This window comes from Mauremys reevesii, linkage group 1 (genome assembly GCF_016161935.1).
Source record: "Mauremys reevesii isolate NIE-2019 linkage group 1, ASM1616193v1, whole genome shotgun sequence".
NCBI lineage: Eukaryota > Metazoa > Chordata > Testudines > Geoemydidae > Mauremys > Mauremys reevesii.
In genome coordinates this window covers 78,012,365-78,039,044 of record NC_052623.1, presented here as the reverse complement: position 1 = coordinate 78,039,044, position 26,680 = coordinate 78,012,365, and the positions used below count along the sequence as shown (strand labels likewise).

Genomic DNA, 26,680 nt, shown 5'->3' with positions numbered 1-26,680 from the left:
TTTGCAGCTGATTTTGAAGACTAAATCAAAGTACTTAAAGTGTTGTGCTCTATTAGAAGTTAAGTGTTAAACAGCAAGAAGCAAAAAGGTTGTCCTTGTACTGGCAATTGCCACAACAAATCCTTTCAGATGCTGCTTTATGGAGCCATGTTACCCTGATGCTTAAATCTGTAAGACATCTAGGACACCCTGTGTTGTCGGGCAGCAACTGTATTTTATCCACTGTACTAGAGCATGATTTTCAACTGAACATTAGTGTCAACAATAATTCACTCTAGAAGCCTTTTCTGAATGATTAAGCATATGTAAACAAGTCACTCTTATATGTCAGACAGTAGCTGCTGACTTTGGAACATCAGAAATACAATTATGTTCAATAACTCCAGAATAGCTCCTACCAAGAATAAATTTGCCTGTAAAATGTAAACATTTTTTCTGGATGATTTTTTAAAAAGGCAACCTAGCAAAAAAATAAAATAATTTTGTAACTTTATATTGTACTAGCAAGAGGCTTGATTTGATTCAGGTACTTTCAAATACAGAAATATCCACTTCTTCTGCAGGAAGGGGAAATTTCATCCAAGTTTATGGTGTTCACAGCGGCAGTCCTGTTTTTGTTTTTTACTTCACTTTTAAATGCCTTTGCTGCTTACGTGCCAGGGGTCATAGCTGTGAGGGGTTTCTAGATGAAGGATCTTATAAAGAAAAGGAAAGACACTCTTTGTTCGCTCTCTCTCTCATGGAGATTTTATCTTTTCTCTTCCTTTCTTTGTTGTTTTCCTCAATCAAAAACAAGTTGTCTAGATTGAAAGTACATGTTCTGCTCTTTGTGTGTGGAGAACAGAATGGAATATTCCGTATGGATTTTTGTTTGGATTAGATAGATAGATTAGATAATAGAAAGAACTACTAGTGAGTCTAGCAATGGCATTGGAAACCTCTAACAATGTTAGCTTCTTTCCATGATGTCTCTGCTTCTTTCTGATTTCCCTCATTTCAGTCTGAAAAAACCAGCAGTTTTGCCTAAGTCAAACTTATCATTTTGCTTAACACTAATTTCCTATAAAAAATACTGGGTTTAGAGGTTTTTAGAAGGTCACTTGTTTTGTCATGAAAACTAAATTGACAAAATGTTGTCACTATAACACTTTCTCTCTCTTCTTCTCAAGCAACTGCTCAGACTGATCAGTCATGTCATTATATCCCCAACAGAGGGAGATCAACATATGGTAGGATGACACAAGACCCCAACACACTAATAACTAAGGGTATGTCTACACTACCCGCCGGATCGGCGGGTAGTGATCGATTTTTTGGGGATCGATTTATCGTGTCTAGCGATCCTCGGCCAGTGGGAGCCGCAATCAGCGGGGCCTGCAGACGGGGCAGGTAAACACACTGGCCCGGCCCGTCAGGGGCTTTCCCTACAGAAGGGGAGACCCCTGTTTGAGAAACCCTGTATTAAAGTCAGACAAACAATAAGCCAGCTAGTGACTCTTGGTGTTGCCCTGCTTGCACACTACATACAATATATGTGAAAATGCTTATCTGAGTTCGTGGACTTGTTGACTGTTTGGAAATGTGTGGCTTTTTTGTGGTCTATCTTATAGCTCTAATCAAACTTCCCCTTATAGACTCAAAGTATGTTATTCATTTAACTGACTGCCAATGAAATTGTGGTACTTTAAGACTAATGTGGACACTCCCTATACATTGTTCGTTAGTCTAGAGATCATCCTGTTAACTGATTGCCAAGTAACTCAGGATAAAGAAGTCTAGTGAAGACAAGATCTCACAGTTCCACTTAAAAATCCCACCAGAGAAATCAGTGGGAACAGATAAAAACTACAGCTCCCACCAGGAGCCACACACTGTGTCTGTTATGTCCTTGTGGTCTGTAGATGAATAAGCCAAGCAACATCTTCTACATAATCCCACCCACTTCCTTGTAAGGGATTCAATTATTGTATTTATTCTCCTCATTTGAAAAAACTGTGGGTGGAAGCAAGAAGAAAAGTAGTGGCAAGGGGTGGTATACCTCTTGCTTTTATTCAGTAGCATGACATCTGCTACATTTGATTGTCTGAGAGTCATAACACTTTTTACCACTTCTGCATAACATTTTTCGAACAATATGAAGCATCATTAGTGTATTTCAGTTCTCAACATTATCGCTTCATGTTGCTTTATTACCATAATAAACTTGTGAATCATAGTAACTAACACAGTGGGGCTCTCGTAGTGATTTCATTTTCGTACCCTCTTTTGTAATCATAAATGTGATCCAGAAAATTGTGAAGTCAGCAGTTCTATACAGCTTATTAATAAGGCACATTACAGGAATGCATTAAAATCTCAACAGCTGTAATATAATGAAACACTCTACTTATAATTGCAATTATGCTAACACTTAATAATAATTGGGCCTTTGTGTCTGTTTCTCATTTTCTTGATAGATGATTGGGTCTTTCACAAGTAGCCATCCCCTCAGCAGGTGACCTGCTTGCAAACATCACACAGTCTAAAGAGGGCATGAAGCTGGTAATAGCATGAGAAAGGCAGATCTGCAGGTGGAGTTGCCATCTGTGTAAAGGGAAAATGTAAAATAAAGAGATGTGTGGGCATCTCTTTTCACGGAGATGAGATGTCCAAGGGCAAAGAAATGAGACACTGAAGATAATGTATGGTAGAGAGAACAAGGTGGGCAGGTGAAGAAATCTCCTAAAGTGCACTGCACAGCTTGCTGCCATTAATGATATGTAGCACTGCAATGTCAAGAGTAAACAAACTACCCATTGTTCTCCTCCAGCCCAGAAAAATCAGTACAGGAAGAAACAACTGGGAAATCTATTTCAGACCCCACTTCCTATCCAGAGGTAGTAGCAGGGATCTGAGAGATAGGCCAGTGCATATTACAGCCCCATGTTCTGCACGCAGAAAACACTGGTTTCCCTTTTTTTCATCCGGGGGAAGCAGCAGGACTCAGGCTGTTAATGGCCCACTTGCATTCTAGAAAATGACCTATATCAAGGCAGGCAACCCACTTTCTCCAACAGCAAAACCAGGGATCCCTGGGACTTTTGGTCTACTTCTTCTCCAAAAGGAACAGGAGATCCTGAAGAGGAAGAGGAACTGGTCCTCTTTTATCCAGTATCAGAATATTAGTCATCATTCTTTTAGACAAGTTAGATATATTCAACAGGGCAGATGAAGTTCACCATAGGGGACATAATGAACTAGCTAAAGCAATCTCAGAATTGTTAGTGATTATCTTTGAGAACTTGAGAAGGATGAACAAGGTACCATAGACTCGGGGAGGGAAGGTTCTGGAACAGTGTTGGTGAGAGCATTGACCGGTTGGTTTGGGCAGGTTCCCTAGCTCACTGCCTGTTCAGATGTATGTTGTCTCCCCATCTGGCTGTGGTTTATGTAGCGTGAGCTAGAGGCCCACAGGCCGAGGCTCACTGCAGTGTAGGATTCTGCTTTCGCCAGTAGCCTGGGGAGTGGATCCAAGCAGCTTGCAGCAAAGCAGACTGTCAAATCCTGGGTTAAGTGGACCTGGGCAGTCCCTTAATCTCAAGCAGAGGTGGAGGGTAAGGCCCTAACTGTCCATCTCTGGGACAATTGTCTGGGGTCATGACTGAGCACTGCTGGGTTCCGAAGGAGGCAGCTGTGAGTTCTCGTGAGTTACTGACCATAGGCGAATAGCCACCACAAATCTAGGATGGTGGGCTATTCAGCTTTGACATAACTATTGTCTATTTTACCCATGGTAAGCAAGTGAAGTATGGAGAAGGTCTTCAGCCTAGAACAGGGGTCAGCAACCTCTGGCATGCAGCTCACCAGGGTAAGCACCTTGGTGGGCCCGGCCAGTTTGTTTACCTGCCACGTCCACAGGTTCGGCTGATTGTGGCTCCCACTGACTGTGGTTCGCCATCCCAGACCAATGGGGGTGGCGGGAAGCCACGGCCAGCACATCCCTCGGCCCGTGCCGCTTCCCATTGGCCTGGAGCAGAGAATCGCAGCCAGTGGGAGCCACGATCGGCCGAACCTGCGGATGCGGCAGGTAAACAAACAGGCCTGGCCCGCCAGGGTGCTTACCATGGTGAGCTGCGTGCCAGAGGTTGCCGACCCCTGGCCTAGAAAGATGGTCCTGGCAGTCTAATAAAAATACTTTGGAGTATGCAGTGTCTATTTTGGGGAAATCTCAAAACCCTTGGAAGGAAGGGGCTTTCCAGGGATATGAGGCATTACAAAAACTACAAATATTGTAGGGACGGTATTTGGTAAGCAAGCCGGTTCCCAAGAAAAAATTACAGAAGCAAGCATTAATTTATGGGCCCGCCATGGTGTGTAGGGCACTGGATGGTAGGGTGAGTCACCTAAAAGCTCTAGTCAACCAGGCAAAAGATTGGGAGAAAACAAATGGGTTGGAATTGGAGAAGGCAGTGGCACAACATCAGATGGATACTGCCCAAATGACAAAACAAGCTGGGAAAATCATGCAGCTAGAAGAACAGCTGCAGGAGGCCAATTCATGCAGGGCAGGGGCGGAAAGGGAAAATCAAATCCTGTCCACAAAATTAGAAGAGGCCCTAGCTACTATCAGGCATCTCCTGAGGGAGACCAAGCAGGCTCAAGGGTCAGAAGTAATCAATCATTCAGCCTGCTTGAACAAGATTCCGAGGCTGTAGCAGCAGCTAAAGATCTCTAGGGGTATGATTAGCGAGATGGAAACCAATCCGCTAGCCGAGTTCACTTCCGGGGAAGATTCAGAAGTGGAGTCTGAGGAACACAGGAACAATCCACCATGTTACTCTATTGCAGGGAAAGGCTTTGTTCCATCAGCACCATTTAATTTAGATGAAGACCCAAGGATGATGGGATAAAGTAATCCACCAATTGCCCCGATCACTACTATAGTCACGCAATATTGGGTTCAATGGCCTACCGAGACGCCTTATGAAACAAAGGTGTTATTGACAGAACAAGCAAAAGCTTTAGGAAAGCAGCTGAGCCAGCTTGATAAGAATAATGCTTTGAATTGCCTAGTGTGCTTAAGCTGCTTACCTAACCTTAGCAAGGAAGATTCCTTTATGATAGGCAGGGAATGTCTGAGTGTAGAGGATTTCAATGCCTTACCAGATGGATTGACTATGGGACATGACACTGAAATTGTAGATATTGTGACAAAGTTCCTCCTTTACCTTGGTGGGTCCTGCGCTTATTGGCAGATTTGCTCACCTCAGTGATCTTCCCCACAGTCTGGGTCAACTCCTCCTGTGTCTGATCAGGAGTTGGGAGGTTTGGGGGGGACCCAGGCCCGCCCACTACTCCGGGTTCCAGCCCAGGGCCCTGTGTATTGCAGCTGTCTATAGGGCCTCCTGTAACAGCTGCATGACAGCTACAACTCCCTGGGCTACTTCCCCATGGCCTCCTCCAAACACCTTCTTTATGCTCACCACAGGACCTTCCTCCTGGTGTCTTATAACACTTGTACTGCTTAGTCCTCCAGCAGCACACCCTCTCACTCTCAGCTCCTTGTGCCTCTTGCTCCCAGCTCCTCACACGCACTTCCTCTCCTCTGGCTCCCCCCACACACACACACCGACTGGAGTGAGCTCCTTTTTAAACCCAGGTGCCCTGATTAGCCTGCCTTGATTGGCTGCAGGTGATCTAATCAGCCTGTCTGCCTTAACTGGTTCTAGCAGGTTCCTGATTACTCTAGTGCAGCCCCTGCTCTAGTCACTCAGGGAACAGAAAACTACTCATCCAGTGGCCAGTATATTTGCCCTCTACCAGACTCCTGTACCCCACTGGTTTGGGTCTGTCACAATATATATATATAGGTGTGTATAAAAAATTTTTTTCCTAATGATAACCTTATTGGGAAAGTGTATTCAGAAAAACGGGAAGCTACAGAGTATCCAGAGACCTATATAGCAAGGAAAAGGTTGTTGTATTGGTTAGCTGGTATGGCACCAGTAGACCGGAATGGTAACGTGCAGTATAATGTGCCAGCATTTTGTGAATTGGTAATACAAGAGCTTACACTTGCCCTGAGAATAGCTATAGGACCAGTAAATCCAGCAACCATAGGGCTCCAGCAATTGCAGGGGCTGTCCACCATCGAGACAGCCACGTCCAGTTTCTTTGCACAGACATTGGATCAAGACTTCAGCTATTAACACCTGCCAAGGACTAATACTTACCGGATATCTGATTCCTGTATGCCATCAATGGACCCAGTGAAGACTTTGCCATTAGCCCAGATCTGTTGATCTCCTGCTTCAGCGGTAGAGAGCCAGATCCTCTGATGTTCCTGAGACTCTGGGACAGTCCATCAGTTGCCGGTAACCTCCATTTGCAGTGAAAAAGAGACAGTAATTGTTTTTCGGGCATTTAATAGTTTAACCAAGGGATGGTTTAAGGGTCTGGACTTTATGCCCCTTGCTGGAATATATTCTTGGGTATTTCTAGTGATCCCTTTAGTGGATCTCCCCCAACCCCAGTTGTAACTATCCCTTAATAAATCTTCTTTCTGTTTAAGATTATATTTTCTCTATCTGTTATTTCAATGCAACACAGGCATTACAAATTTCTAACTCTCCCAGTTGATAGATGCTGGTAGGAGTCAAACCTGTTATTTATATGTCACCTCCTTATTATTCTATAACAGGATGTCCAGCTACACTCTATGACAATTCCCTGTTTACAATTGAATTTTGAGACCAATCCCTTAGCTAAATTTTAATCCATTTAATGTGTAACATGTTAATGTTATATCATGCTAGCTTTTTAATCAAAATGTTGTATGGTGCCAAGTCAAACACCTTACAGAAGACTATATATTACATCAAAACTATTACTATTATCAAGACAATTTCTAATATAATCAGAAAAAGATATCAAGTTAGTTTGAAAGACCTATTTTCCCTAAACCCATGCTGATTTGCATTAATTACATTCCTTCATTTAATTCTTTATTAATTGAGTTCCATTTCAGCTGCTCCATTATCTTATTGGAGATTGAAGTCAGACAGAAAGGCCTATAATTACACAGGTCATCCTTTTACACTTTTTAAAAATTGGCACAATGTTAGCTTTCTTCCAGTCTTCTGGAATTTCTCCAGTGCTCCAAGACTTATTGAAAATCAACATTAATAGTTCAGCAAGCTCCTCAGCCAGCGCACAGATCCATAGACTTGCAGACTTTAAGGTCAGCAGGGACCATTGTGATCATCTAGTTTGACTTCCTACTCTTTTAAAACTCTTGTATGCAAGTTATCTGGACCTGCTGATTTACAAAGTCTAACTTTAATAGATTCTGTTTAACAGCGCTGAGATACTAGGGAAGGGAAAGAGTGTGAATATCACCATATGATGAGACTATATCATCTGCTTTTTCCCCAAACTCTGAACAGAAATATTTAGTCAACGCTTCTGCCTTTTTTGTGCTATTACTGATAATTCTACCATTTCCATCTAGTAGTATTGTCAGGATTCTTTTTCTTCTTAAAACATCTTAAAAACTTATTATTATTGTCCTTATCTTGGATTTTGGCTTTTTGGGTATCAAGTAAGATATTCTCACGTGATTCCCAATCATCATTCACATTTTTTTAATTAAATTCTTCCTCCTAGCTGGCTTGGCTCATAAGTGTTTTCAGCTTTATGTAATTGGCACTTTTAAAGCACCAAGTGTGTACATTACTGGTCTAGAATTCATTCTGTTTGTACATTATAAATGTCATCAAGTCAGGCTCTCTTGTACCTAAGTGACTTAATTTTTAGTTCTGTGATCAGTTCCTCTTTATCTGTTAAACAACATCTAATATAGAATTCAACTGTATTTGGTTCAACATTTTTTGAGTTAGAAAATTGTTTAAAAATTCCAAGAATGTTTTAGTACTGCCAGCATGAGACCTCCAGAATACATCATTCAAACTGAAGTCTCCCATGATCATGCAGGTTTTTTTTGTCTACACATTATAAATAGATGTGTAAGGTGGTGCTCATCCTGTCCCCTAATGTGATTTGGTGATCTGTAGCAGACACCAACTAAAACCCCATCATGTGCTTTATCTGCTAGGGCACTGATCAATAAGCATTCAAGATCATTTTCTTCCAAGTTATCAGTGACTGGGAAACAGGTAATGCTATCTTTGACATTAACTGCCATTTGTCCTCTCCTTTTGCCCACTTGATCCTTTCTAAATAAGTTATAACCATTGATTTTAACATTCCAATATTGCAAATCATCCTACCAGATTTCAGTAATACCAACTAGATTGAATTTATGCTCATAAATGTGCACTTCCAATTCTTCTTGTTTGTTATCCAGGCTCTTAGAATTGGTGCAAACTCAGTTCAAGATTTCTATTATTCTATTATTCTTTTTAACAGGCTCTTCTTTTTCCAGCTGCCAAAGTCAAGTTTGTGTTAGAGTGGGATATGACTGTATCAGATTATGAACTCTGTGTTGAACTATGTGTGGAAATATTATCACTGTGCATGCACAAGTCTGGACTTACCCAGGGCAGCCCATTTTACTTCATTCCAGACAGTTGCCCATGTCCTAAGAAAGGGTGTCAGACAAGAGGTCTGAGCCCAGGACTATGCTCAAAAGGCCCAGACCTAGAAACTGTGACAAGAGCCTACCCAGACCCACTTGGCTGGGCCCCAGAAACATGCAACAGACTCGTAACCACACAGTGGGGTGTTGGGCCAGTTTGTAACATATTGGCAACAGAGTGGGATCATCATGGCAGAGGGTAATTTTTTTAAAGCAGGCTTTTGCAAGGAAACAAGCTGCAGCTCTTAAATCAAAAGCAAGTAAACATGAATTATGAAGTCCTTAGATAAGAGCAGCTTGTAAATTTATACTTCAGAGCTGGTCTCTGCTGTATAAAGATGACTAGAATTAAAGTGGGATACTAGCCCCAAACCAGAACCTAGAGGAGATCCCCCCTGTCCTCCTACAGGCACATCACCAAGGACACTGTTATAGTGCATCCTTTTCAGCGTACCATCTTGTGTAATGCAGCAGCTATTCAGCCTCCATGTTCCAGCTGCTCTTCTACTGCTTCACCCATCCTGCAGCATCTCCTGGGTTGCAGAGTCTTATAGATCTGCCCTTCCATTGCACACAAAATGAGCATGAAGCAACATTTTTTTTCCCATGCCTGCAGGAGAGCTTCTAGACACCGGGATTTGCCAGTCCTTGTCTGTAGCCATCCTTCTCTCCCACAAAGAGTGTTCTACATCTGCTCTCTCTGCCTGCTCCTCCCAACTGAGCAGGGCTCTTCTTTTTAAACCCCTCCCTGAAAGCCTGCCTCCTACTCCAGGTGTCTGAATTTGGGCTAATTGTGCCATCAGTAGTCCCCTTCTGCCTTGCAGGGAGATTTGTAGTCCCATTACAGAGACCATTCCACAATCAGTCCCATGGACTCATTGGAGGACACGAGGTGGAGGAATGGTCAATCTCCATCCAGGATGGGGGCCTCAAAATGACAGGACCTGAAGTGGAAGAAGCTGGTGAAAAGGAAGCTGCTCATGGAGGAGAAGCAGCGAGACTGGAGGCCAAGTGTTTTGCTAAAAGAGAGCTCAAGTATCTGCATGAGCTGCAACAAGAAAGCATGAAGTGGCATCAAGCACTTGAGAAGCCAAAGTCCTAGTAATCCCGTAAATGGGGTAGAACTTGGATCACCAATCCTGTGAGAAGCAGATGCTAAATATTTGCTCCAGTTTAAGTAGTGAGGACATGTTGATTCCTATCTCCCAGCCTTTCAGAGCGCTTGTAAATTAAACCACGTAGTCCTGGCAAATTGTCTGCAATTTCTAATTCCCTATGGAAAATCCATAGATTCAGTTTAAAGCAGCTTTTCTCCTTCAATATGAAGTTACTCAAGAGTAAACAGATAACAAGTGTAGTTCAGAGTGGAAACCCAAAGAGGAATGGCCCATGCATGGGACTCCGAAGAGGGGACATGCAGGAGCTTCACAGAAATTGGAAGTGGGTAAGCCCAAAGTGTGGGGAACATTGGCCACAAGCTGATCCACAAAGAGAGATCCCAAGGAGTTGAGGTGTTTTACCTGTCAGGGGACAGTGCACAAGTGGGCAAACTGCTCAGTGACCATCTGCCAGGAGATTGAAAATACACGACACTAGGTTAACATGCTAGCATTCCAACTGGAGGATGGCTAGGAAGCTGCCCCAAGGGTGCAGCAGGTTAACATGATGATTTCAGCCCCAGAGGGGTTGACCACAAGAGAAGGTAGATGGGAAAAGGGCCCGAGGCTAGAGAGACGTGGGTGCTGTGACTCTAGCTCAAGTCAACGTAGTGGACCAAGCTAAAATTTTGCTCAGGAAGCACCCAACACTGCAGAGAGCCTTCCACTTAAGATACATATAACTCAGCTATATCTGAAGTGGGATGAAAGGGAAGGACCCCAGGATATTAAGGTCAATGAACACCTACTTGTGGAGGTGCTGTTTGACTATGAGTTGCACACTTGGCCTGGCAGCATACACAGCACCCTAGTATTTACAAGGAGTCAGATCAGAGAGTTTCAGCCAGCCATTATACAGGGATGTAGGCACACAGAATGGGTGACAGTGAGCCACTGGCACAGCCTGTGAGAGTGCGTATCCTGGGGCAAAGTCAGTGTTAAGATGGATGAGATCCCAGCGTGATGGGGGAGGGAAATGAGTCTGTCAGGGAGGAGCAGGCTACACTGTCTGCCCCAGCTGTAGAGTTCAAAACTGGCTGATTCCTCCTTAGAGAAAGTGAGGGCTGAAGCAGCCAGGCCGAGTTCTAAAAACTAAAAATCCTCCTGCCAAGGAAAACATAAAAAGATTCCTGTGGGATACAGGGCTTCTTGACAGGAAATGGGTTCCCCCAGGACAGATTGAGACTTGGGGTACCAGGAGACAGTTGGTGGTGCCTCAGAAACATCAGCTTAAGCTCCTCTTCAGCTCTGTGTAGCTCAAAAGTTTGTCTCTTTCACCAACAGAAGTTGGTCCAGTAAAAGATATTACCTCATTCATCTTGTCTCTCTAATATCCCAGGACCAACACAGCTACAGCACCACTGAAAGCAATTACTAATAAAGTTATTATTAAGCGTTCTTGCCCCTGCGAAGACTCTCAGACCACTGCACAGCAAAAATATAAAGAGTGGGCTACATTCTGATACCTTTAATAACTTGGATAGTACCTTTCACTCTGAGCTGTCCCATTGACTTTAGTGGAGCAACCTGTGGAGTAAATTGCTACTGAAGTTGAATAAGGATATCAGGACTGAGCCCAAGCAGCAGAAATTAGACAATATAAAAACCAGCTGCCCTACTCAAAAGATAAAACAAAGTATCATCATTTAAAATTTTGACATTAATAAACCCCTGTGTGATTATTTTTTTTTATCAGACCAATGATTCTGGTAGTCAGTAGGAAGATGCAGATGCCACACTCGGGGTTAATGTGTCATTGAAAGCAAAGGCAGACAATTTGCCAACTTCGTTTTTTTCCTTATTTTCTCTATTTGGTCGTTTTCAGAATGAATTCATGAGAATGATGGGAATAAGAGACTTGCATAGAATTGCCTAGATATGCTTTACCTGACATAAATCTAGATAGGAAACAACCATGTCATATCAGACATCCTCTCTGAGCAATCTGAATGATCTTGAATCATTTAGCTTCAGTTTTGAATGAGTAAAGCCCCAGTCCCAAGAGCTGTCTTCTTGTGCTTTTCAAATGTTGAGGAAATGTACTTGCAGATTTGTGTAACACCTCAGAAGCTTTATTTATGGATTTGTGGCTATTACAATATTTAAATACATACATAAGCCTTTTAGATTTAAACAGGCTTTTTTATATAAAACCCCTTTCTGAAACATGTGAAATTTAACCAAACCAGAAAATGAAAGCTGAGCTGGGGGTGGTGTTTATGCGTGATCTATACATTACTCACAAGATAGATTTAGCGTTCAAGAATACACTTTCTTTCTACTTAGGCTACTCCAATAAAGGTACCCTGATTCGCGGGCAGAACTCTCATTGTGTCATCATGCATTGTTCACACATTTCAAGGGCAGTATGTGGCCCTTATGTATTTAAATCTTCAGAATCAATTACCAGCCATTTTAACTGTTCTGATTCACACTTCATCAACATGATCAACATGTTCTACTGCTCTCTACTACTTTACTCCCTCAGATTTCAATATATTTTTCTGGGTAGAATTTAAAATGTACTCTTCTCCTCCTCTCACTTGATGGAAAAAAATTTGTCAGTCCATTAAATTAATGCAGGAATATTTTTACAACTGAGTACAGCTAACATTACAGAGGATTTTCTGTTGCAGTATATTTAATTATCAGGAAATTTAAGAGAATTAGATAAAATATTTTCAGAAAATTGCAATGGTATAAAACAAGAAAAATGCTTTGTGGCATGCTTTATAATGATTTGATGGTGCTGCTTTTAGGCTGGGATTTTCCAAGATGCTTAAGGGAGTTAGGCACCCGACTCCTATTGAATTTAATGGGATGGGGTGCCTAGCTCCCTTTGAAAATACCAGTCTAGGTTACCTTGCTGTTTGTGACTTTTTTGCAAATAACTGATAGGTCTCTGGAAAAATCTGTACACATTTAGGGCCAGATTCTGGCACCCTTATTCACACTAATACCTTAATCCACAAGTGCTCCCATTGACTTCTCTGCAGGGGCGGCTCCAGGCCCCAGCAAGCCAAGCGTGTGCTTGGGGCAGCAAGCCACTGGGGGCACTCTGCTGGTCGCTGCAAGGGCGGCAGGCAGGCTGCCTTTGGCGGCATGCCTGCAGAGGGTCCGCTGGTCCCGCGGATTCAGCGGACCTCCCACAGGCATGACTGTGGAGGGTCCACTGGTCCTGCAGCTTCAGTGGACCTCCCGCAGGCGCCTGCGGGAGGTTCACCGAAGCCGTGGGACCAGCAAACCCTCTGCAGGCAAGCCGCCGAATGCAGCCTGCCTGCCGTGCTTGGGGTGGCAAAATGCCTAGAGCCGCCCCTGCTTCTGTGGGACTAATTTGTGGGGTAAAATGCTACTCCATACAAGTAAGGATATCAGAAAAGAACCTATAATAAACTATTTATACTAAAACTTAAAAGAAGAGTTCTTCATGTCTCTTCTGGTCTCCTAAAATGCAGTTACTTAATATTACTCTTTTCTGCATTGTGCAAAAGTTTAAAAAGAGACATCCTCAAAAATCTGCCCATGGAATAGATTCATCATCATAACAGGTAATCAGGATAATACCATCTCTAAAAAAGATTATGATATTATAGCTGTTTTGTGTCTGATTTATGGTACATTGCTCACACAGCATCTGCATTTTAATATTCTTTATTGTTACAAAAATCAAAATTTGTATCAAAAAGTAAAATTTGCATAGATTGTTATTTAATGTGGGTTCATTTTAATTCTGCAACTTTGTCAATGAGCATGAAAATTGGAAGTGGAAAAACAAGTTTGCAGTTGGTTCTCCTTCCAAAACACAAACAGTAAATCATACCCACACATAATTTCTTCTGTTCTATATTGTAAAGGTTATGTTTATACGATGAGCTGTGAATGAGATTAATGAGTTTTTTCAGCACTGTAAACCTCCTCCACTGAAACAGGAGCTAAATTCCCATAAATCACAGTTTTATGTTCACATATTTATGGGACAGTGAAGATTTAGAGTTCCTCTTTAGGGAAAAACTACCCCAAACAGAAGAGGAAAAAATTACAGATTCTGTAGTGTAAAGATGGGTAAACAGGGACAAAAGCACGAATGGACTGTATTTGCTTTAATGATGCCAGTAATTTATTAAAAGCTATTATTATAGCTAATCTTTTTGCCAATACTTCAGCTGAAGTTACAATACATCAGCCCAATATGCTTGCTCCTCCATGTCATTGCAGATCAAAAGCAATTAAATTATATGCCTTTCTGACAGCGTTCTTTAAACCCATTTCTTCTTTTTTTTGTCCAAAAAGTGCCAACAATATTACAGCTGGTGTCCTTCAGACCCTATAAAGTTCCTCATGTGAGCCTGAGAATAATTATTTACTTTTAGGTCACCTCTACACAGATTATTACAGATATGATTTCTCAGCTCACTCTTTATAGAAAAGTAATGGCATTAACTGCATTTTCTTTGATTAATCATGCATAACATTTTAATTTGTCTACCCAAGAAATGCAGGATGCTTCAAGAGCTTTTGCCCATAAATTGTGTGGCGAAGAAATGGCTGAAGCTATTCTTGAGGCTATTCTTGAGGCTATTCTAGTGTCATTTTTATATCAATAAGTATTCTGATGCTGTCTGTACTACATTAGTGTAACAACACCTGAAAGAAAACATAAAACTGTAATTATAACAAGAATATCACAGTTTCTGAGATGCCAGTGATTTCTTCTTTCAATAACTGCAAATAAAGTTTGCACTATTAGGAGTCTTCTGACACCTTTTCTTTCCAGCCTGTATTTCAGGCTTACAGATCTTTGGGGACCAGGTAAGTTTCTCTGACAAAAACTTAAAATGCAAAGTGTCCTAAGCTGAATTGATTTAACTAGGAGGAATGCAGTGGCATCTAAATACAGAAGATGGTTTTGATTACATGGGACATAAGAAATAAACTTGTGACCTGCCCATAAGTGGACATTTACTTCTTGTGAGTAGTTCATTAACAATACTTCTCAGCTACTACCCTCTACAAATTCAGATTGAAAATAAGGGGTAAATTTTTTAACAAGAGCAATTAACAATGAAACAATTTATGAAGGGTTGTGGTGGATTCTCAATCGCTGACAATTTTTAAATCACGATGGAATGTTCTGGTAAAAGATCTGCTCTAGGAATTATTTTAGGGGGGTTCTATAGCCTGTGCTATACAGGAGATCAGACTAGATGATCACAAAGGTCCCTTCTGGCCTTGGAATCTATGACTCTATTGCAGGTTGACCCATCATGTACAGGTTGCTTATGTGGAACACCCATACTGTTAAACCCTTTACTATGATATAAAGACTTATAAGAGTTACCTTTGCCGTACAGAGTGCTGAAAATGTGTGACCTTCATGATCTAGTCTCCAAATGTCAACTTAAGTTATGTGATAGCATCATGTCCAGACACTACAAAACCAGTAAGATATATTATTTTTCCCAAGTGATCCTCACTCCCACACATTACCCTTAGGTTCTGATCAACTGCTTACAAAGGTTGTTGTGGTGTTAGCTGTGAATGTGTAGAGTCCCACAAGGGAGCATACAGCAAGGTGATCAGAGTCTGTATCAATAGGAAATAAAGTTAGGCTTGCATTCACCCCAACCATGGTTTCCTGGGTCTCTATAATCTCTACACAGTGTCAAAGTGGGATTGAATAACGAGTCAACAGACACAAAACACCCCAGCAGAAAGGGAAAAGAGGGAAGGGAAAGCAGACAGCAAGCCCTCCTGCCCAGCCAGAACAGCTGAAAAGCTGCACAGAGCTAGCAGCACAACAGGCAGAGAAGAGGCCTGAAAACACAGAAAGCCCAGAGAGAACCGATAGGGTGAGTCCAGACTGCACCAGGGAGGCTAGGAAAGTAGGGGAAATTGAAACTAAGGCTAGGTCTACAGCAACACCAGTTGCTTAGGGAGCCCCGCCACCTTACGCCATACAGAGACAGCAAAGAAAAAGGGGAGAATCTATAATCTGATAAAGTAACAGAGATGGCTTCATCTAACCCAGCTTTTTTCCATATATCAACCCCAGCAGAATTTGGTTTCCAGCACCCTGAGGGATGGCCACTCCGGAGAAGTAGATTCCGGAGATGCTGTCAAGCTTCTGGTTGTGATTAGGAGTCAGAGGAGAAATAAGTGAATACCCTGCTCTATACAATGGAACCAGCATCAGAGGACATTTCCTTTCCAGAAGTCTCACAGCTGTTCAGATGAAATAGTTTGATACAATTAAAGAAGAACTGGATAATCATTTCATGCCATTCCGCAATGGGGTTTTTGAGCAGGCACCTTTTCACTTACACAAGCAAGAGACAGCTGAATCAGCAAATGATTTAAATATATACAACCTAATCCAATGCTGTGGCTATTGGGGAGACGAGCGAAGAATTTATCATAGGGTGTCTTGTTGTAAGAGTGAGGACAATCAACCATCAGAAAGGCTCCAAAGTTATCCTAACCACTAGAGACAACCAGGAAAACTGTCCTCCAAAGTAATTACTTAAAGAAGCAACAGACTCTTCTCAGGAATAACTTTTGGGAGGAACCCACTGTAGAAGCCATGGACATGGGGAGGAAAATACTTCAGAATGACCAGAAACAATAACTACTCAGACAAGTGCAAAAACAAAGGGATCCAGGGAGGGTTAGTCTTATATAGAGTAAAGAAAAGGAACAGCAAGAGCATGAAAGCACCCCCATGGTGTTGCAAACTACTTCATAACAAATAGCATTGTCCAGAAAGGGACACTATATGCAATAAATGTCTAAAAAGGGGACATTATGCATCAGTCCGTTTATCGAAACACATGATAGTAGCTGTCTTTCAAGAAGAAGACCAAAAAAGCCACTGCAATCACACACGATGGAGCAGTCGGAGATGGCCAAAAAAGAACCATCATGGATCACCACGATCACCTTGGTAAAGTATAAAATAGACTTCAAAACAGACACAGGCACAGATGTAACAGTAATTCCAGAATCATATTATACGAGGATGAAAGCACCAACACTTCAAGAGCTAGAAAAGATATTGAAGGGCCCAGCACAGTCTTCATTAAACATGGAAGGAAATTTTTCGGTCTTTCAAAATCTTGGAAAGAAGATTACATCCCAAAAGGTACACATTGTAGATGGCCTACACACTGCTGAACATGGCCACCCAGCAATCAGAGCCTTAGGCCTGGTTATAAGGATAGAGCTGGTCACCATGGACCTAGAACCTGAGCGTCCTTATTCCAAGGACTGGGAAATTAGACTTAAAATATTACATTAAACTTCTACTGAATGCAACACCGTTTCCTCTGTTGACACTTCCCTTTACTGTCCAGGGCAAAAGACAGCTCAGCCGCATGGAGCAGATGGGTGTCATGTCCAGAATGGATACCCCAAATGAATGGTGTGCTGGCATGGTAGTGATCCCAAAAGGAAATGACAAGGTTCAGACCTGTGTAGACCTTAACTAGATAAGTGAGAATGTCTTTAGAGAGCAACATATACTCACATGTTTTGAACATGCCCTTGGACAACATAATGAAGCAAAAATCTTCTCAAAATTTGAAAGGCCAGTCTGGGTTTTGACAATAGCACTTGCTGCAGAATCTGCCCTGTAAAAAGCTTCATCACACCTTTTTGGACAGTTTTGTTTCAATAGGTTAGCTATCATTTGGCCTACTGACTGCTCCTGAACACTTCCAGAAGAAAATGCCACAACTGCTGGAGGGTGTGGAAGGGGTTCTCTGCCAAATAGGTTATATCCTTATCTCTGGATCAAGCCAACATGACCGATGTCTCTTTGCAGTCCTGGAAAGACTGGGGAAAGTAGACCTAACGCTTAAGAAAAAGTGTGAAATCTCAAAACACAGAATCAAGTTTCTAGGCCAGATCATTGATGCAGCAAGGGTCAGACCGGAGCTACAGGAAGTGCAAAGCCAGTGATTACAGAGATGAAGGATCCTCTCAGTGTCAATGAAGTACAATGTTTCATGGGCATATCCTACAAGATCCTACAGACCACAAGAAACAGAAGCAAAAGCAGAGTAAATTTGAGTTAAAAATTGAATATTTTGTTGCTCCAAAGGGAATAATGACACTTGTCATTTTACAAATAAGTTACTCACTACACCTTTACAATAACATTAGGTGAGATCCTGACCATAGGAAAAAAACTGTTGCACCAAAAAGTTTGAATATGCCCAGCTGTATAAGGGAATTTATCTCAAACAATCACCAATTTTGAAACAGAGAGAACCCAAAAACACCTAACAAAAAGAAGGTCTCTGAAAACACAGCATAGATTTAATATGCCACACTTGGGAAATCTAAATCAAGCACATAGTAGCGGAAGAACATCATGGGTTAGATTGAGCGGGATAAATTAGTCTATACAAGTATAACCCACAGAGAAGAGTCCTCAATGAGAGAAAATCATTCCAAAATCGAGGGAGATTCCAGTAGGGTACATACCTCAATCCCTCTTGTGACATGGAAAGTAATAGACAGCCAACTCAGCCCCCATAGTGGACTGTATTGGGCATAGCCAGGATAGACATTGCTTAAAAGAATCCTTCACGGTACAATTGTCTCTGCCCAGCTTCCCAAGTCTATAGGAAGTATATCATGGATTTCCATGCCTGAGTCAATAAGTAGCATTAGAAGAAACTGCACTGTCCAGCCTTCCTCACCTTTGCTAGCCTTTTGTGGAGTACCAGGAAGAAACAGGTAATAAAATTAGAAGCAGTTCCGGCAGATTTTGACTGGAGCACTCACCAGTGCACAGCTGTGTAACCTTCACTATACTGATTTCAAGCTCTGTGGGATAGGAACCATCTTTTTTGTTCTGTGTTTGTACAGCATGTAGCACAGCGGGGTCATGCTCGATGACTGGGGCTCCTAGGTGCTACCACAATACAAACAATACATAACAATAAGGTTCAAGCAATGCTACTAAATTCAGTGGAACTAGTTTCATGAATAAGTGTAGTCTCAAACATAGGTAAAGGATATTCAATCAGCCTGTTGTGGAGAAACCTCAATAAAAAATGTAGGGCCTAACTGTACTGGTCCACACTCATAGTGCTGTGCATTTACTCACATGAGCAGTCCTACTGCCCTGAATGCATCATGAGTTAGAACTGCAGAGCAGGATCTTAGAGTTTTACCATTATGAAGTCTGGCAGACAGATCCAACTCTAGAGTTCTCAGAGGAAGCACAGTTTGAGATATATCTACAGGCTCTGAAAGGTTTCCTACCACATGCCTTCGCTCCTAGGCAAGGCATTAGCCACTGTATTCTCTGTCCCCAATATGTGCTCTGAGCAGTTAGAGTAAATTAAATTTTCTGCTTTGCTTCCAGATTTTTATGGTCATGTTGGCCATGTGTGCTGATCTGGTTCCCCCTACTTTGGATAAAATAAGACAGTACCATTTCCTGAGAGTGAAGTTCACCTTGGTGGAAAGGACCCACATAAAGTCTATGAATCACTCAGGTCTCCCTTACGTTAACAGGCTTATGTTTCACTTAAGTAGGGTGTATTCTTGGGTGGCTCCTCTGCCCAGAGATGAATTCCATCATGAGAGATTGTACTTGAGTTCTCTGGGTTATCTGTAATAACTTGAGATCATGTCACTCAGAACAGTTCAAACCTGTTTATAATTAGAAGTTTAACAGGTGCCACAATCTATTTACTCTTTGGTAGATGAAAATTCCCCAGCTAACCTTTGAAGTCTGTCTCCAGTAAATCTAAACAGAGACATCTAACATATATGGTATATACGTTTATAAGAATTCAAGGGCCTCAAATATTTAATATATTTCTCTCCATAACACTCCTGTGAAATATTAATATGGCTATCTGTAAGGTGGGAAACTGAGGCACAAAGAGACTCAGTGTGTTGCCCAAGGTCATGGAGAGAGTCTGTGGCAAAGCAGGGAAAGGACTCTGGTTTTCTAGGCTAGTGTTCTAACCACTAGATCATGCTTTACATCTGATAGGATGATGAGGGTCTAACGGCATTGTGTCTAGTCAAGCAGTTTGTGATAGGGAAACAATTGATTTCCATATAGTTCCAGTGTCTCTTCCATCCAACAGACACATTTGGGTATTTCTGTTGTAGAAGTTGGATGGTTTAAAAAGCAAGGATAAGCGCTACTAGAGATTCCAAAGTCTTTTAATAGGTGTACTGTGACTGAAAAGGGCAGTTTTACAAGCATAACTGACTTTACAGCAGTCAAAACACAAATTCACTTTCTACTATATCAGATTGAGAAAAGCATTTTCTTTCATGAAAATTCCCTACATGGCAGGGAAAGGGAAAAATAGAAGTTCTGTTTATCAGTTGACTACAGCTTGTGAAAGTCCAGTAGCACGTGCTGGTGCTTTGCTGTACCATGTAGCTGTATCTTATATATATATATAAGATACATATATGTATAAGATATATATATGTATAAGCTACAGAGAAAAAAATATATATATACAAAGAAAAATATACTCAGAAATAACAAGTGCACATACTTACAGGATTAAGGTTGCAGCCTGAAGTGTTAAAATAAGGTGTCATTTAATTTCCATGGCAACAAAAATAACACTTTTTTTAAGTATTGACATAAGGTGTGCCCTTTGAATGTAACATAAAATCATTAAGATGTTTTAGCTTGATTTTTCTGCCCTTTAGAATATTTTATGCTTTGAAAATACTCTGGCTCAGTTTTTCACCTGCAAACACAGAGTTTTCCAAGATACAAATTGTCTCACTGATGTTTTCAGGTCTACAAACATATCCCAGCTGCTGGCTTGAGAATTAGGCCATTTCATAGACAATGAAATGCTGTATGTAATTTAAATATGATGATATGCTCGGCAGATAGCTCAGACTTTTCATAAAGTCTAGCTTAAGTGCTCTGTCACACATTTAATTATGCACACAATCTGATTTATGAACAATCCTTGAAGAATTGCCTCAGTCTGAATTCTCATGATATTACAGGTGGATGTTATGAGAAAGGGACCAGTTGGGATAAGAGAAATAGTCCTGGGATGCTGTTTTCTTGGTGGAGAGGTTTGTGTTTGAAAGATAGTAACAATTCCCTATACTTTATTGCAGGGGAGGCTCTAGGGATTTTACCGCCCCAAGCACGGCAGGCAGGCTGCCTCCGGCGGTTTGCCTGCAGGAGGTCCACCAAAGCCGCAGGACCAGCGGACCCTCCGCAGGCAAACCGCCGGAGGCAGCCTGCCTGCCGCCCTCGCGGCGCTGGCAGAGCGCCTCCCGCAGCTTGCCACCCCAAGCACACGCTTGGCGTGCTGGGGCCTGGAGCTGCCCCTGCTTTATTGGGTAACAAAAGGGTAAGGGATTGTGGTCTACCTACTGCATTCTGTAGAGCTCTGTAAAGCAATTAGAATTCAAAGCAAAACTGATAACTGTTGATGTCTTACCAAGTTTCCAAAAGGAAAGTTAAGGTGTTTTTTTTTTTCTTATTGCATTTATACAAGTATTAACCACTAGGGGAAATTCTATGGCCTGTAAGATTCAGAATGTCAGACTAGATTATCATAATGGTACCTTCCATTCTTAAAATCTATGAAAAAAAGAATATTTTAAATAAACTGGAACAATTTGAAAAGAATCTGCTGAAATCAGGTTCAATTTATCACTGGTAGAGGATTAAATTGACTAATCTCTAGAGGAAAACACATAATGTTTATACCACAACTCTCGGTATGGATTCCAATGGGAGAGGGAAGTTTTGTATGGTGGACTCCACAGAAACAACCCCCAAGTGATGGCTGCTTCGGAATTCAATGAACCAATTGGGCAAGATGTCGTTTTTATCACAATAAATTTGAATGGGCTCTATCTTTGGTTCATACCATCATATGCTGGTAGAGCTTTTGGTTGCTGCCATGATTTGTGTTGTGTATTTGGTTGTCATGGGTTTTGTTACTATGGCAACTGAGTTAGACTATTAAGGGATAGCTCAGCCGGTTTCAACCGGCTGAGTGAGCTCTCTGTCTCTGTAAATAAAATGGAGGTTTTGGTTAGCTGTCTGCTCTCTGGCCTCAAGTGATTTCTTCCTAAACCGGCTGCCCCAAGGATATAACACTGGCAACGAGGATGGGATCCTGGTGCTGCTCCAGTAACAGAAGGAAGTAGAAGTCAAGGTAAAGACCAAACAAAGAAAAAAAGTTGCTTGTTTGCACTGACTGTGAAAGTGAAACTAAAAATCATGGCTACTCTGACCAGGCCCCTGGAGCCTTTTGATAAGAAAGGCCGTACCGGGTCAGACCAAAGGTCCATCTAGCCCAGTATCTGTCTACCGACAGTGGCCAATGCCAGGTGCCCCTGAGGGAGTGAACCTAACAGGCAATGATCAAATGATCTCTCTCCTGCCATCCATCTCCATCCTCTGACGAACAGAGGCTAGGGACACCATTCTTACCCATCCTGGCTAATAGCCATTTATGGACTTAGCCACCATGAATTTATCCCCCCCCCTTTAAACATTGTTATAGTCCTAGCCTTCACAACCTCCTCAGGTAAGGAGTTCCACAAGTTGACTGTGCGCTGCGTGAAGAAGAACTTCCTTTTATTTGGTTCTTGTATTATGTGAATAAGTAATAACTTTTCCTTATCCACTTTCTCAACATCACTCATGATTTTATATACCTCTATCATGTCCCCCTTAGTCTTTTCCAAACTGAAGAGTCCTAGCCTCTTTAATCTTTCCTCATATGGGACCTTCTCTAAACCCCCTATCATTTTAGTTTGCTCTTTTCTGATTTTTTTAGTAGAATACCTTTTGAGGTGAGAGACCACATCTGTACACAGTATTCGAGATGCGGGCGTACCCATGGATTTTTAATGATTCCTAACATCCTGTTTGCTTTTTGACCGCCTCTGCACACTCGTGGACATCTTTTGTATGTATAGTTGGGGTTATTTTTTCCAATGTGCATTACTTTACATTTATCACACATTAAATTTCATTTGCCATTTTGTTGCCATCACACTTAGTTTTTGAGATCTTTTTTTCTCTTCTCATCATCTTTTTCTTAAAAATTCTATTTGAGTAGTTTAAGTATCATCTGCCATCATTAATTCCTACCCTTTGTTCCCTGTCCTTAACAGTTTTCTCAATCCATGAAAGGACCTTTCCTTTATCCCATGACAGCATGTCCACCGGATCCCCTTGTCACATGTTTGTTGACCCCTTCAAAGAACTCTAATAGATTAGTAAGACACGATTTCCTTTACAGAAACCATGTTGACTATTGCTCAAGAGTTTATGTTTTTCTATGTGTCTGACAAATTTATTTTTTACTATTGTTTCAACTAATTTGCCGGGTACCGGTTAGAGACTTAGGTCTGTAGTCTGCCGATCACCCTAGAGCCTCTAGTTAATAGTTCCAAACTTCACATTTGAGTTCTTTCAGAACTCTTGGGTGAATGCCATCTGGTCCCGTGACCTCAGGTTTGGGAATCTCCTACATCCTCAGCCGTGAAGACTGAGGCAAAGAATCCATTTAGTTTCTCCGCAATGACTTTATCATCTTTAAAGCTCCTTTTTTATTTTCATCGTCAAAGGCCCCCCACTGGTTGTAGCAGGCTTCCTTTCTGATCTGTACTTAAAAACATTTTGTTATTACCTTTGGAGTTTTGGCCTGCCGTCTCACTCTCTCTTGGCTACACTCTTGCACTTAAGTTGCAGCGTTTGTTTTGATGAGAATACAGAGCAGTGGCATGTGTATACTGAGCGTTTTGAGCTTTTTGGTATTGCAAATGACATTACAGAAGCGAAGAAGGTGCCAATATTCTTAACTGTTGTAGGGGCTAAAACCTACTCTCTGCTACGCAGCTTACTACACCCTGTTAAGCCTGAGACTAAATCTTACTGTGACATTGTGGAAATCCTGGGGTCTCATTTCTCCCCAAAACCACTGGTAATTGCTGAAAGATATAGGTTCCACAAAAGAGACCAAAAGGAAGATGAAACAGTTGTACAATTTGTAGCCATTTTAAAAAAGCTAACAGAACACTGTGAATTTAAAGAGATGTTAAATGATGCCCTGCGTGACAGGTTAGTGTGTGGCCTCTGCAATGAAGCTATACGGAAGCGCCTACTGACAGAGGCTCAGCTTACATTACAGAAGGCTGTTGATATTGCTGTCTCCATGGAACTGGCTACAAGGGAGGCACAATACATCAGTGCATCCCCTAGGGTGCAAGAAGTGTCACAAGAACTGACCCACAAAACGGTGCAGAGTCAAGAATGTTACCGCTGTGGTAAGCTGGGTCACCAGGCATCAGAATGCTGGTGTAAGGACCTGGTGTGTCGACACTGTGGCAAAAAGGGACACATCGAGTATGCCTGTAGACAAAAGAAAAAGAGGCCTGTGGTCTGGCCGACAAAAAGAGGAACCTTGCATACCCTAGAGCAGACCCAGGATGATCAAGGTGACACCTCCTCACAAGAGGAAGTGCCACTGCATGCTTTGTCTTTGGCAGCGGGCTCACATGAATACTGGGTAACCCCCTTATTGGAGGGCAAACCTATACGCATGGAACTAGACACCGGTGCAGCTGTCTCACTGGTTCCTGAGACTGTGTATAAGGAAAAGCTACAGCATCTTCCGCTTAAGGCAACAAAAACTGTTCTGAAGACGTATACAGGTGAAGCTGTGCCCATGTTGGGCACTATTGATGTTAAGGTGGAGCTCAATGGACAGGTGGCTAAATTGCCACTGTTTGTGGTGAGAGGTGACTACCCAGCCTTAATGGGTAGGTCTTGGCTTGGGAAGATTCAACTGAACTGGGCAGAAGTGCACCGGATGACTAAAGAAGAAACCAGTCTAACCCCTATACTAAGGAAACATGCTGCTGTTTTTGGAGATGATTTGGGAAGTATGAAGGGAATCACTGTGACATTGAACATTAAACCTGGCAGTCCACCAAAATATCTGAAAGCCCGAACTGTGCCATATGCCATCAGGCCAAAAGTTGAAGCAGACCTGGAGCGCCTGGTCACCAATGGTCACCAATGGAGTCCTAATACCAGTTACCCATAGCTCATGGGCCACTCCTGTCATTCCAATAGTAAAGAAAGATGGCTCTCTCCGGATTTGCGGTGATTTTAAAGTCACTGTCAACCCAGTGTTGTGTGCAGAGCAATACCCGCTTCCCCGCATCGATGACCTCTTCGCAGGCCTGGCTGGGGGACAAAAGTTCAGTAAGATTGATCTGAGTCAAGCATATTTACAGATGCACGTCGATGAAAAGTCCCAAGAGCTGTTGACTATTGTGACTCATAAGGGTCTTTATCGATACTGTCGCCTACCCTTCGGAATCACATCGGCTCCCGCCCTGTTCCAGAGGGCTATGGACCAGATCTTGTGTGGCTTGTCAGGAGTTCAGTGCTATCTGGATGATATCCTGGTCACTGGAAGAAATGAAGAGGATCACTTAAAGAATTTAAAGGCTACCCTACAAAGACTGGAAGAGTATGGCCTACGAGTTCGCAAAGACAAGTGTGAATTCTTCAAGCCCTCTGTTGAATATTTGGGACACATCATCGATTCTGCAGGTCTTCATAAGGCCCCTGCAAAAGTTAAAGCTATTGTGGAGGCTCCCCCACCTCGAAATGTAAGCCAGCTGCGCTCATTTCTAGGACTACTGAACTATTATGGGAAGTTCATCTCACAGTTAGCCACACTGCTAAAACCACTTCATGAGCTCCTTGGGCAGAACAAGGCCTGGAAGTGGACTGAAGCCTGTGATGTTGCATTTAACAAAGCTAAGGATGCATTGTTAAATTCTGAAGTTCTAACGCACTTTGATCCGTCCTTACCCCTGCAATTGGCCTGCGATGCTTCCCCTTATGGAGTGGGAGCGGTCGTGTCACACATTATGCCTTCGGAGAAGAAAGACCTATTGCTTTTGCTTCACGCACTCTAAGCAAAGCAGAAACTAACTACGCCCAAATCGAACGTGAGGCATTAGGAATTGTTTGGAATTAGGAAGTTTCATCAGTACCTATTTGGGCGAAAGTTTACTCTTCTTACAGACCATCGACCTCTGACATCAATTTTTGGACCCTACACAGGCATTCCCCCATTAGCTGCTAGTCGTATGCAACGTTGGGCATTGATACTTTCTGCACACACATATGAAATCAAATATCGGAAATCCACTCTGCACGGCAATGCAGATGGCCTCTCAAGGTTGCCTTTACCGGTCAAACATCAAGATAGTGCCCAAAAGGAAATCTTCTACTTTGAACAGGTAGAGAATACACCCATCACTGCTACTCAGATAAAGAAGGCAACCCGCATTGACCCAGTATTATCCCAAGTTATGGACCTGGTGATGCATGGAAAATCTCGACAAACCTCTTCAGTCTCGCCCGACCTTGTTCCCTACATGTCCAGGCGGACGGAGTTATCGGTCCAATCTGGTTGTTTGTTGTGGGGGAGGCGTGTCATTATTCCACCACCCCTGAGATCACAGATGTTAGAACAGCTACATTCCGGTCACTGTGGAATAGTGCGCATGAAGGAAATTGCACGAAGCTAATTTTGGTGGCCTAGATTGGACAGTGCTATTGAAGAGAAGGCAAAAGCTTGTATGTCATGTAAGGGTGTAAGAAATGCACCCCAGTGGGCACCCCTACACCCATGGGACTGGCCTGAAAACCCATGGCAACGTATTCACGTTGACTTTGCTGGCCCCCTTGAAGGAAGCATGTTCTTGGTGGCAGTAGATGCCCATTCTAAATGGCCAGAAGTCTCTATAATGCAGTCCACTACTGCAGAGAGTACTATCCAAAAACTACGAGGACTCTTTAGTCATTTTGGTCTGCCAGAACAACTTGTGAGCGACAACGGACCGCAGTTTGTCTCTCAGGAGTTTCAAAATTTTATGAAGGCAAATGGGA

The 26,680-nt window shown here is 42.3% G+C and overlaps 1 long non-coding RNA gene across 2 annotated transcripts; it reads right to left on the bottom strand.

Moving 5' to 3' along the window:
- Positions 1-2,179: 2,179 nt before the first annotated feature.
- Positions 2,180-18,828, bottom strand: LOC120395325. Of its 2 annotated transcripts, none has more exons than XR_005592593.1 (4): positions 18,435-18,828; positions 15,071-15,161; positions 6,213-6,358; positions 2,180-2,583 (listed from the first exon to the last, which is right to left on the bottom strand). It is a non-coding gene; the product is annotated as an uncharacterized LOC120395325 (long non-coding RNA). The 2 variants fall into 2 exon arrangements; XR_005592594.1 differs by having other exon boundaries at positions 18,520-18,828.
- Between the last annotated feature and the right edge of the window lie 7,852 nt (positions 18,829-26,680).